Source organism: Saccopteryx leptura, chromosome 2 (genome assembly GCF_036850995.1).
Source record: "Saccopteryx leptura isolate mSacLep1 chromosome 2, mSacLep1_pri_phased_curated, whole genome shotgun sequence".
Lineage (NCBI taxonomy): Eukaryota > Metazoa > Chordata > Mammalia > Chiroptera > Emballonuridae > Saccopteryx > Saccopteryx leptura.
The window spans coordinates 3089573-3101687 of NC_089504.1; the positions used below are offsets into that span (position 1 = coordinate 3089573).

The 12115-nt window shown below is 66.5% G+C and overlaps 1 protein-coding gene across 6 annotated transcripts in view; it reads left to right on the forward strand.

The window, feature by feature from the left end:
* BRD3 (bromodomain containing 3) overlaps positions 1-12115 on the forward strand; it is a 65925-nt gene that overhangs the window by 28551 nt on the left and 25259 nt on the right. Inside the window, exon 1 of one of the 6 annotated variants that reach the window (XM_066366750.1) lies at positions 854-875. The exons of the other annotated variants lie outside the window; for them this stretch is intronic. The gene's annotated coding sequence lies outside the window, so the exon portion shown is untranslated. Of the gene's footprint in view, positions 1-853; positions 876-12115 lie in introns of those variants that run through there. 6 annotated transcript variants of the gene reach the window in all.

Consider the following 12115-nt stretch of genomic DNA (forward strand, 5'->3'; position numbering starts at 1 on the left):
AGTATCCCTTTGCTCACAGGCCCTTGGCTGCCCGCACCCGTGCCCTGGCTTCTCGTGCTCCTGCCATCAGAGGGCTTTGGGGCTCTTACAGGTCAAGTCACGTATTTGGGATTCTTCACCGAGGGGTGGTTTAGAGCAGGGACGACAGAACAGGCTTTGGCTCTGTGGTTCCGTGGCCGGTGGGCTGAGTGTTGACCCTCACTAGGTTTTAACTCTTCTGTAAGAGGTGCTTCTACTTCCTCTTTAAGACCATTCTCACCTCGAGTTCGAGTCCGCTGGAAGGTGTTCCGGAGGCAGCACCCCCCTCCTTGCCACAGGCCCCCTTCAGTGCTGGGACAGCTGTCAGGAGTCCGTGAGGTGTTCAGGAAAGTCCTTTCCCAGCTCCTTGGGAATCGTCCCCCGAGTGCAGTGACAATTTCGCATCCCTGAGTCAGGGTCAGGTTTTTCTAGCATGTGCTGCGAAGCTGGGTTTGGGGACCAGTGTGACAGCATTTCCAGAAGTGATGTTTAGGGGGTGAGGACGGGGCCAGAGTGGGGGCACCTGTGTCACAGGTACTAAACCGTTGTGAGGAGCTGGGGCTGGGGTGTGTCCGTCCTGAGAACGTTGACTGGGCGCTTCTGGTGCCAGCTCAGTGCCAGGAGCCGTGGGGGACGGGCTGGGGCTTGTTGGCTGTGGACTCCAGATAAGGCACACGGCCGCTCTGCGCTCTGTCATCCTAGCGGCCCCCAGGATGTGCCAGCTGCGCCGCTGGGAGGTCCAGGGTGGGGAGCCGTGGCTGACTGTGGCACTGTTGGCTGGGGTGACGGGAGCCCGCCATGCAGGCCAGCCGAGAAGCAGACGGGGTGACAGGCAGGGCGGCCTGCAGGGATTGCTGGTAAGCACGCAAGCAGGGGACCGTCGTAAGCACGCAAACAGGGGGCCGTCATGAGCACCCCAGCCCTGGTGGGTACTGCCTCAGCGGTGGGCAGGCGGGTGCCCGGCCTCGGGGAGCCCGGGCGTGGGCGTTGTCGTTGGGGGCAGAGTCGCAGGGTGGGACCACTGGCGCTGCCTGTGCTTGGGGCTGTGCTGTCCCCTCTCCAGGGCTCCAGGATCTGGGCAGCCTTCCCTGTGGGCAGGAGGGCATGCGCACCTGATTTTGGAAAGGTGTGAACCCCTGGGCGGTCTGTCTGGGTTCGTAGGGGTGGGCATGAGAGCCGACCAAAGACCCCGACTGACCGAGGGCTGCGCCATCCTTGGTCCCGCTCTGGGCTCGAGAGGCGGCTGGAGTGAGGTGGGCAGGGCTACGGCCCTGGACATCAGGCCTGGGCAGTGGCCCTGGGCTTCCTGGCTCGCTCTCCTGCTGCCCAGGCATCTCAGCTCCGAGGCCTCCCAGCCCTGGGACCCTGCTCTCCTGGCCTCATTCCCCATCGATTACGTGGGATGTCAGGACAAGGGACCCCTTTCTGGGGGGACACTGCCAGGGGTCTGAGGATGACGCCTCGCAGAGGACAAGAGACCTGTGGGAGCAGCCGTGTCTTCAGGGGTGGTGTGCGCGCCGGTCTCCCCAGCGCCAGCTTGCTGGCACCTGCATCAGGCTGGGAATGGGAAGGAGTTCTGTTTGGATATCAGTTCCGGGGGGGGGGTCTGCGCCTCGGTGGGAGTCTGCACCCCACCCTGAGCAGGCGGAGGGTGGCCAGATGGATGCCTCGGGTCCCCTGCTCTGTATGAGACGCTTGCCCCTCCCCCTCTGCGGTCTGCGGGTCAGTTTTGGAGAGGCTGGCACAGCTGTGCGGGGCACATCGGGTGTAGGGGTGTAGAGGGTGTAGGGGTGTAGGGCCCTGTCGCGCAGCAGTGACCTCCCGAGGCCCCGGCTCTGCGCGCAGGCCTGGCTGCTGGTGGTTTATTGAAGACGTGGGTTGGCTTCTCCGCAGGCTGTCCAGGAGGAGGGGGCCCCGGAGTGCCCCCGGCTCCCTTCCTGTGACTGGACCGGACAGTGTCCGTGGCAGCACCTGGCCCCGGCACGCCTGGCCGCAGCTTTGTTCTAGAAGGTGCTGGGGTCAGTGGAGCCTCCGGGGTGCTGGGCCTTGGTGCCCACAGGGTCGGGTCCCTGTAGCAGGACTGCCTGATGTCTGGGTTCCTCTGGGGGACTGCCCGAGCCAGGGGGGACGGGCCTCCTTGTCTTCTCCAGGACAGAGGGACAGGGTTTGGACGCCGGTCACGCCGTCCTTCTCGCTCACCTGAAGACATTCCCCGTCGAGCTGTGGGTCTCCTGTTCCCTCCCAGCCCTGTGGAAGGGTCACTCGGTGCCGCGGGTGCCCTGTCCCCAGGCAGGTGCCGGGGGGCAGGCCGGGCTGCCCCGAGAAGTGACACTAGGTTGCAGGAGTGAGGCGTGGGGCTGGCCTGGACCCCCGTGGGCGAGCAGGGAGCCCTGCCTGGCCAGGCCGGAGGCGCCAACGTGGCAGGTGTCCTGCGTCCATGTGAGGTTGACATTCTGGCGAGAAAGGAGGCCTTTCAGGGTGGGATTCGGAAGTGCCCGGGGCCTCGGGGCTGCTGTGGGTGTGGAGTGAGAGGACACGGGGTGTCCTCGGGGCTGCTGTGGGTGTGGAGTGAGAGGACACGGGGCCTCGGGGCTGCTGTGGGTGTGGAGTGAGAGGACACGGGGGCCTCGGGGCTGCTGTGGGTGTGGAGTGAGAGGACACGGGGCCTCGGGGCTGCCGTGGGTGTGGAGTGAGAGGACACGGGGGCCTCGGGGCTGCTGTGGGTGTGGAGTGAGAGGACACGGGGCTGCCGTGGGTGTGGAGTGAGAGGACTCGGGGCTGCCGTGGGTGTGGAGTGAGAGGACACGGGGCCTCAGGGCTGCCGTGGGTGTGGAGTGAGAGGACACGGGGCCTCGGGGCTGCTGTGGGTGTGGAGTGAGAGGACACGGGGCCTCGGGGCTGCTGTGGGTGTGGAGTGAGAGGACACGGGGGCCTCGGGGCTGCTGTGGGTGTGGAGTGAGAGGACACGGGGCCTCGGGGCTGCTGTGGGTGTGGAGTGAGAGGACACGGGGCCTCGGGGCTGCTGTGGGTGTGGAGTGAGAGGACACGGGGCCTCGGGGCTGCTGTGGGTGTGGAGTGAGAGGACACGGGGCCTCGGGGCTGCCGTGGGTGTGGAGTGAGAGGACACGGGGGCCTCGGGGCTGCTGTGGGTGTGGAGTGAGAGGACACGGGGCTGCCGTGGGTGTGGAGTGAGAGGACTCGGGGCTGCCGTGGGTGTGGAGTGAGAGGACACGGGGCCTCAGGGCTGCCGTGGGTGTGGAGTGAGAGGACACGGGGCCTCGGGGCTGCCGTGGGTGTGGAGTGAGAGGACACGGGGCTGCCGTGGGTGTGGAGTGAGAGGACACGGGGGCCTCGGGGCTGCTGTGGGTGTGGAGTGAGAGGACTCGGGGCTGCTGTGGGTGTGGAGTGAGAGGACACGGGGCTGCCGTGGGTGTGGAGTGAGAGGACACGGGGGCCTCGGGGCTGCTGTGGGTGTGGAGTGAGAGGACTCGGGGCTGCTGTGGGTGTGGAGTGAGAGGACACGGGGCTGCCGTGGGTGTGGAGTGAGAGGACTCGGGGCTGCCGTGGGTGTGGAGTGAGAGGACACAGGGCCTCGGGGCTGCCGTGGGTGTGGAGTGAGAGGACACGGGGCCTCAGGGCTGCCGTGGGTGTGGAGTGAGAGGACACGGGGCCTCGGGGCTGCTGTGGGTGTGGAGTGAGAGGACACGGGGCCTCGGGGCTGCTGTGGGTGTGGAGTGAGAGGACACGGGGCTGCCGTGGGTGTGGAGTGAGAGGACACGGGGCCTCGTGGCTGCCGTGGGTGTGGAGTGAGAGGACACGGGGGCTCGGGGCTGCCGTGGGTGTGGAGTGAGAGGACACGGGGCCTCGTGGCTGCCGTGGGTGTGGAGTGAGAGGACACGGGGTCTCGGGGCTGCCGTGGGTGTGGAGTGAGAGGACACGGGGCCTCGGGGCTGCCGTGGGTGTGGAGTGAGAGGACACGGGGCCTCGGGGGTGTCCTCGGGGCTGCCGTGGGTGTGGAGTGAGAGGACACGGGGCCTCGGGGCTGCCGTGGGTGTGGAGTGAGAGGACACGGGGCCTCGGGGCTGCTGTGGGTGTGGAGTGAGAGGACACGGGGCCTCGGGGCTGCTGTGGGTGTGGAGTGAGAGGACACGGGGCCTCGGGGCTGCTGTGGGTGTGGAGTGAGAGGACACGGGGCTGCCGTGGGTGTGGAGTAAGGACACGGGGCCTCGTGGCTGCCGTGGGTGTGGAGTGAGAGGACACGGGGCCTCGGGGCTGCCGTGGGTGTGGAGTGAGAGGACACGGGGCCTCGTGGCTGCCGTGGGTGTGGAGTGAGAGGACACGGGGTGTCCTCGGGGCTGCTGTGGGTGTGGAGTGAGAGGACACGGGGTGTCCTCGGGGCTGCCGTGGGTGTGGAGTGAGAGGACACGGGGTGTCCTCGGGGCTGCTGTGGGTGTGGAGTGAGAGGACACGGGGCCCTCGGGGCTGCTGTGGGTGTGGAGTGAGAGGACACGGGGCCTCGGGGCTGCCGTGGGTGTGGAGTGAGAGGACACGGGGCCTCGGGGCTGCTGTGGGTGTGGAGTGAGAGGACACGGGGCCTCGGGGCTGCCGTGGGTGTGGAGTGAGAGGACACGGGGCCTCGGGGCTGCCGTGGGTGTGGAGGAGAGAGGACACGGGGCTGCCGTGGGTGTGGAGTGAGAGGACACGGGGCCTCGGGGCTGCCGTGGGTGTGGAGTGAGAGGACACGGGGCCTCGGGGCTGCCGTGGGTGTGGAGGAGAGAGGACACGGGGCTGCCGTGGGTGTGGAGTGAGAGGACACGGGGCTGCCGTGGGTGTGGAGTGAGAGGACACGGGGCCTCGGGGCTGCTGTGGGTGTGGAGTGAGAGGACACGGGGCCTCGGGGCTGCCGTGGGTGTGGAGTGAGAGGACACGGGGCCTCGGGGCTGCTGTGGGTGTGGAGTGAGAGGACACGGGGCCTCGGGGCTGCTGTGGGTGTGGAGTGAGAGGACACGGGGCCTCGGGGCTGCCGTGGGTGTGGAGTGAGAGGACACGGGGCTGCCGTGGGTGTGGAGTGAGAGGACACGGGGCTGCTGTGGGTGTGGAGTGAGAGGACACGGGGCCTCGGGGCTGCTGTGGGTGTGGAGTGAGAGGACACAGGGTGTCCTCGGGGCTGCTGTGGGTGTGGAGTGAGAGGACACGGGGCTTCGGGGCTGCCGTGGGTGTGGAGTGAGAGGACACGGGGCTGCTGTGGGTGTGGAGTGAGAGGACACGGGGCTGCTGTGGGTGTGGAGTGAGAGGACACGGGGCCTCGGGGCTGCCGTGGGTGTGGAGTGAGAGGACACGGGGCCTCGGGGCTGCCGTGGGTGTGGAGTGAGAGGACACGGGGCCTCGGGGCTGCCGTGGGTGTGGAGTGAGAGGACACGGGGCTGCCGTGGGTGTGGAGTGAGAGGACACGGGGCTGCCGTGGGTGTGGAGTGAGAGGACACGGGGCCTCGGGGCTGCCGTGGGTGTGGAGGAGAGAGGACACGGGGCTGCCGTGGGTGTGGAGTGAGAGGACACGGGGCTGCCGTGGGTGTGGAGTGAGAGGACACGGGGCTGCCGTGGGTGTGGAGTGAGAGGACACGGGGCCTCGGGGCTGCCGTGGGTGTGGAGTGAGAGGACACGGGGCTGCCGTGGGTGTGGAGTGAGAGGACACGGGGCTGCTGTGGGTGTGGAGTGAGAGGACACGGGGCTGCTGTGGGTGTGGAGTGAGAGGACACGGGGCTGCCGTGGGTGTGGAGTGAGAGGACACGGGGCTGCCGTGGGTGTGGAGTGAGAGGACACGGGGCTGCCGTGGGTGTGGAGTGAGAGGACACGGGGCTGCCGTGGGTGTGGAGTGAGAGGACACGGGGCTGCCGTGGGTGTGGAGGAGAGAGGACACGGGGCTGCCGTGGGTGTGGAGTGAGAGGACACGGGGCTGCCGTGGGTGTGGAGTGAGAGGACACGGGGCTGCCGTGGGTGTGGAGTGAGAGGACACGGGGCCTCGGGGCTGCCGTGGGTGTGGAGTGAGAGGACACGGGGCTGCCGTGGGTGTGGAGTGAGAGGACACGGGGCTGCCGTGGGTGTGGAGTGAGAGGACACGGGGCCTCGGGGCTGCCGTGGGTGTGGAGTGAGAGGACACGGGGCCTCGGGGCTGCTGTGGGTGTGGAGTGAGAGGACACAGGGCTGCTGTGGGTGTGGAGTGAGAGGACACGGGGCCTCGGGGCTGCCGTGGGTGTGGAGTGAGAGGACACGGGGCCTCAGGGCTGCCGTGGGTGTGGAGTGAGAGGACACGGGGCTGCCGTGGGTGTGGAGTGAGAGGACACGGGGCTGCCGTGGGTGTGGAGTGAGAGGACACGGGGCCTCGGGGCTGCCGTGGGTGTGGAGTGAGAGGACACGGGGCCTCGGGGCTGCTGTGGGTGTGGAGTGAGAGGACACAGGGCTGCTGTGGGTGTGGAGTGAGAGGACACGGGGGCTCGGGGCTGCTGTGGGTGTGGAGTGAGAGGACACGGGGCCTCGGGGCTGCCGTGGGTGTGGAGTGAGAGGACACGGGGCCTCGGGGCTGCCGTGGGTGTGGAGTGAGAGGACACGGGGCCTCAGGGCTGCCGTGGGTGTGGAGTGAGAGGACACGGGGCTGCCGTGGGTGTGGAGTGAGAGGACACGGGGCTGCCGTGGGTGTGGAGTGAGAGGACACGGGGCCTCGGGGCTGCCGTGGGTGTGGAGTGAGAGGACACGGGGCCTCGGGGCTGCTGTGGGTGTGGAGTGAGAGGACACGGGGCCTCGGGGCTGCTGTGGGTGTGGAGTGAGAGGACTCGGGGCTGCCGTGGGTGTGGAGTGAGAGGACACGGGGCTGCCGTGGGTGTGGAGTGAGAGGACACGGGGCTGCCGTGGGTGTGAAGTGAGAGGACACGGGGCCTCGGGGCTGCTGTGGGTGTGGAGTGAGAGGACTCGGGGCCTCGGGGCTGCCGTGGGTGTGGAGTGAGAGGACACGGGGCCTCGGGGCTGCCGTGGGTGTGGAGTGAGAGGACACGGGGCCTCGGGGCTGCCGTGGGTGTGGAGTGAGAGGACACGGGGCTGCCGTGGGTGTGGAGTGAGAGGACACGGGGCCTCGGGGCTGCCGTGGGTGTGGAGTGAGAGGACACGGGGCTGCTGTGGGTGTGGAGTGAGAGGACACGGGGCCTCGGGGCTGCTGTGGGTGTGGAGTGAGAGGACACGGGGTGTCCTCGGGGCTGCTGTGGGTGTGGAGTGAGAGGACTCGGGGCTGCTGTGGGTGTGGAGTGAGAGGACACGGGGCCTCGGGGCTGCCGTGGGTGTGGAGTGAGAGGACACGGGGCCTCGGGGCTGCTGTGGGTGTGGAGTGAGAGGACACGGGGCTTCGGGGCTGCTGTGGGTGTGGAGTGAGAGGACACAGGGCTGCTGTGGGTGTGGAGTGAGAGGACACGGGGCCTCGGGGCTGCTGTGGGTGTGGAGTGAGAGGACACGGGGCCTCGGGGCTGCTGTGGGTGTGGAGTGAGAGGACTCGGGGCTGCTGTGGGTGTGGAGTGAGAGGACACGGGGCCTCGGGGCTGCTGTGGGTGTGGAGTGAGAGGACACGGGGCCTCGGGGCTGCTGTGGGTGTGGAGTGAGAGGACACGGGGCCTCGGGGCTGCTGTGGGTGTGGAGTGAGAGGACACAGGGCCTCGGGGCTGCTGTGGGTGTGGAGTGAGAGGACACGGGGCCTCGGGGCTGCTGTGGGTGTGGAGTGAGAGGACTCGGGGCTGCTGTGGGTGTGGAGTGAGAGGACACGGGGCCTCGGGGCTGCTGTGGGTGTGGAGTGAGAGGACTCGGGGCTGCTGTGGGTGTGGAGTGAGAGGACACGGGGCCTCGGGGCTGCCGTGGGTGTGGAGTGAGAGGACACGGGGCCTCGGGGCTGCTGTGGGTGTGGAGTGAGAGGACACGGGGCCTCGGGGCTGCCGTGGGTGTGGAGTGAGAGGACACGGGGGCTGTCGGGAAGGGAGCCACGCTGCCGGGCCCTCCGGGGCAGGACGGACCCGGTTCCTTAGGACAGTCCTCTGGACCTGGAGGAAGTGCCACCGTGATCTGGCCCGTGTCCACCTTCCAGGCTGTCCGGTGCCTGGATGCCAGCATCCCGTGTCACCCCTTGGGGTCTGCTGTCCGAGAACACCAGCCCTGGTCGCATTGTGGCCGGAGGCCTGGTGTGGCCGCTGCCAGATTCTCTGGGTGTTTTTATAGTGGTTAACATTTGCTGGGACCTGGTCTTGGCTGTTGGAGAGCAGGTGTGATAGACCCCAGGTGAGCTTGGGGCCTCGGTCGGGGCGCCCTGCTGCGGGCAGAGGCCGCGTGGGTGACAACGGCAGGTGGCACTGTTTCCCACCTGGGCGGGGTGTGCTCCTGGGGCCGGAAGGTGGTGGCCCTCTCCTGCCTGTCTGCCCACCCCTGGGTCCCCTCTCCTGGCCCCACCGAAGGAGGCAGGTGGCTCTGTCCGTCACGGAAGCTGCCCCGCCCTCTTCGGCTCGGGTTTCCTGAGGCCCTGAGGCTCCAGTGGGGCTGCTGGTCCGCATGCCTGCAGAGGCGGCCAGGCCAGGCCCCCTGGCGTCTGGGAGCTCGGGCAGCCACCTTCACACGGGCCCTTCCAGTGGCCTCAGCTCCTTGCAGGACAACTGTTGACAGGATTCCGAGGGGTGCTGAGGGGGGGCTCTGATGTGGGGCAGACGGTCTGTCCAGGGCCCGGCTCTGCCGCTGTCTGGCTGGGTGACCTTGTGTCCCTTCACCTCTGAGCCTCCACCTGGACAGTGGAGCTCATGTGACCCCCGCCCCCGCCATGGTGGGCAGGGACAGGGCACAGGAAGACGGGGCTGGGATGGCAAAGCAGGGAGCCCCCCTCCTCAGGGGTGCAAAGAGTGAGCCCCCAGGAACCTGTAATCATGTTGAAGGCGACTCTCGCAGCTGGTGGGGTTTCTGCACTGGGCCGGGAAGAGGAGAGGTCAGGCCCTGCCCCCCGTCCTGGCCACCGGACCCTCCTACTGAGATGGGTCCTCGCTCCCTGGCTTTGCTCTCAGCTCTGCCCACTCCCCTCGTGGGCACTGTCCGCCACGCACCTCCTCTCCTCTCTGGATTCCCGCCCCGCAGACCCTCAGACGTCCCCAAGCTGGGAGCCTCCCGAGGCTCCTTTGTCCACATTCTCCTTTGACCCGTGGCTTGCCCCTTCATGACCCTCCTGCAACCCCAGGCCCAAATAAGGACTCGGCTCTGGGCTGGGCCAGCCCCATGATCAGGGCCGGAGTCCATCTTTCCGGGCCTCACCCTCCCACCCCCCGCTGTGGCTGGAAGCCCCTCCTTCCAGCGCCTGGAGCCCAGCAGCCTCTGCAGCCCCTGGGGGTCAGCTGTCTAAGAACACCCAGGTCTGCCTGCGGTTGTGCCCAGGCTTGGCGTCGTGGCAGGAGGTGCGGCTGCAGCCAAATTTTCTGGCTGTTTTTATAGTGGCAGCTGGTTAGAGGTTCCACCCACTGCCCCGTTTGTCCAGGACACGGATGCGTCCTTCTGGCCTGAGGGAGGCTGCGGGGTCTGGACTTCTGTGCTGTAGTCCGGGTTCCCCTCCCCCTGCAGGGAGGAGGCTGGTCCCTGAGACCAAGTCCAGGGACCTGCCTTGGGAAGGGGTGGGCGGTGTCCTCTGGGCCAGCCCCGCCTCGCAGCTAGCTGGGGGACGGGCCAGGTGTTGGGGGGCTCCTCCCTGTGGGCTGGCCACTCCCACCCCTGCAGTCCAGCACGGGGTGGGGGGGGGCCTCTCATAGCGGCATGGAGAGCACGGTGGCTGGTCAGCACGCACCACTCTGCTGGCCGCCTACTTTGGAAACCTCCCTTTGGCGTTCCGGGCCCTCCAGGATCTTGCTGGAAGCCCAGGTCTGGTTTTTCGTTTTTTTTTTTTGCTTGATGTTCGAGGGCTTTGTGGTTTGTCTGAGTTTCCGCTCTGGGTAGTTTCGGATCCTCTGGTGTCAAAGGCAGGTTGTCTGACTTTCACCCAGCTTTGTACGTGCCGCCTCCCGTCCTTGGCAGGGGGCCTGGGTGGCTCTCTGAGCCCCCCCCCATTTCCCTCTTGGACGCTGGGCCCCATCCCTGCCTGGTGGTGGGCGCTTGGCTGTCCCCGAAGGAACCCCTCTTCCCCTCGGAGCGGCAGGGCCTCCGGGACCGTGGCCGGGAGGGTTGGCCGCACAGGGGCAGAGCTGTGTGTGCAGTAGGTAGCTTTCTGGGGTGGCGCGGCCCCCGTGGGCCTGTGGTGGGCCCCCACGCGGCAGGGGGTGCGGAGCGTGCTGTGCCCTTGCTGCACACCTTCCTGCCAGCCGTGCTAAGTGGGTCAGGGGCTCTGACGCCCAAGAATCTGCATGCCTACGCGTTGACCCCCAGAAGGTGCCACTGTCTGTGTCTGCCTGGGGCAGGTGGGAGTTAGAGACAGACTCGAAGTTGACGGACTTCGTGTGTGGTGTCTCGGCGGAAGGTGCTGGAGTCTCTTTGGACCTGCGCTTCCTGGGTTGTTCCATCTGAGTCTTCCCCCACCCCCATGCACACACCGAGGTCCTCTTCCCGGCCAGGCAAGGAGGGAGTTTCCCCCCAGATTTCATGGTTCCTGCGGGAGTGGGGCATTCAGGGTCCAGAGTGCCCGAGGAAGATGGGGGTTCACCTTCTTCCTTTTGGTGAGGTAGAGTTTTGAAATGCAGACGTAGAGGGGGTTGTTTGTTTTTTTCTTTTACAGAGACAGAGAGAGAGAGTCAGAGAGACAGGGATAGACAGGCAGGAACGGAGAGAACTGAGAAGCATCAATCATTAGTTTTTCATTGCGCATTGCAACACCTGAGTTGTTCATGGATTGCTTTCTCATATGTGCCTTGACCGTGGGCCTTCAGCAGACCGAGTAACCCCTTGCTTGAGCCAGCGACCTTGGGCTCAAGCTGGTGAGCTTTTTTTGCTCAAACCAGATGAGCCCGTGCTCAAGCTGGCGACCTCAGGGTCTTGAACCTGGGTTCTCCACATCCTAGTCTGACGCTCTATCCACTGCGCCACCACCTGGTCAGGCCTAGGTAGGGGCTTTTAAAGATAAAAAAGATTGCACCACTGCCCTGGCTGGTTGGCTCAGTGGCAGAGCATCAGCCTGGCGTGTGGATGTCCTGGGTTTGATTCCTGGCCAGGGCACACAGGAGAAGTGCCCATCTGCTTCTCCACCCCTCCCCCTCTCCTTTCTCTGTCTCTCTCTTCCCCTCCTGCAGCCAAGGCTCCATTGGAGCAAAGTTGGCCCCGGTCGCTGAGGATGGCTCTGTAGCCTCCGCCTCAGGCACTAGAATGGCTCCTGTTGCAACAGAGCCACGCCCCCGGATGGGCAGAGCATCGCCCCCTGGTGGCCATGCCGGGTGGATCCCGGTCAGGCGCATGCGGGAGTCTGTCTGTGTCTCTGCTTCTCACTTCAGAAAAATACAAAAAATAAAATAAAAAAAGATAAACAAAAAAAACCGCACCACCACCATCTTCCTATTGGGTCCAGAGATGATCAGGTGCTTGGCGTTGAAGGACATGTCCCTCCACTCCTGTTCAGCAGGTGATTCCAGTAAACCCACTCAGGGCACAGGCTCTGGGGTCTGGAGGCCACGATACCCATGTCTCTCTGTCCCCGGGCAGGTTGGGAGCCCTTAATGTGTGACAGCCAAGCTGGGCGCTCGGAATCTGTCCGCTGCGATGTGGGGTGGTTCGCAGAGAGGGAGCCAGGTCTGAACCCTGGCTGGGCAGACCCCGGGTGGCTCCTCGCTGTCCCTCTGTGTGACCCTCTTCTCTCCAGCCAGCTGTTTGACCCTGACCTGGGGCTCTGGGAAGGGGAACTGCTGGCCCAGGCCTGCCCCCAGGGCACTGCCTGGTCCTCGGGGGCTGGTGGCTGGGGGTGGCAGGGCCATCCTGTCCTTTATCTGCCTGTTCTCATGCCCTGTGGTCACCTATCGTGCCGGGAGCCAGGCGGGGGAGGCACCCGGCCCTGACCCCCGGGGGTCACGTGGGCACCTCCCCCGTCAGAGGTGAAGATCCCGGGGCTGTGCTGGCCGCCCAC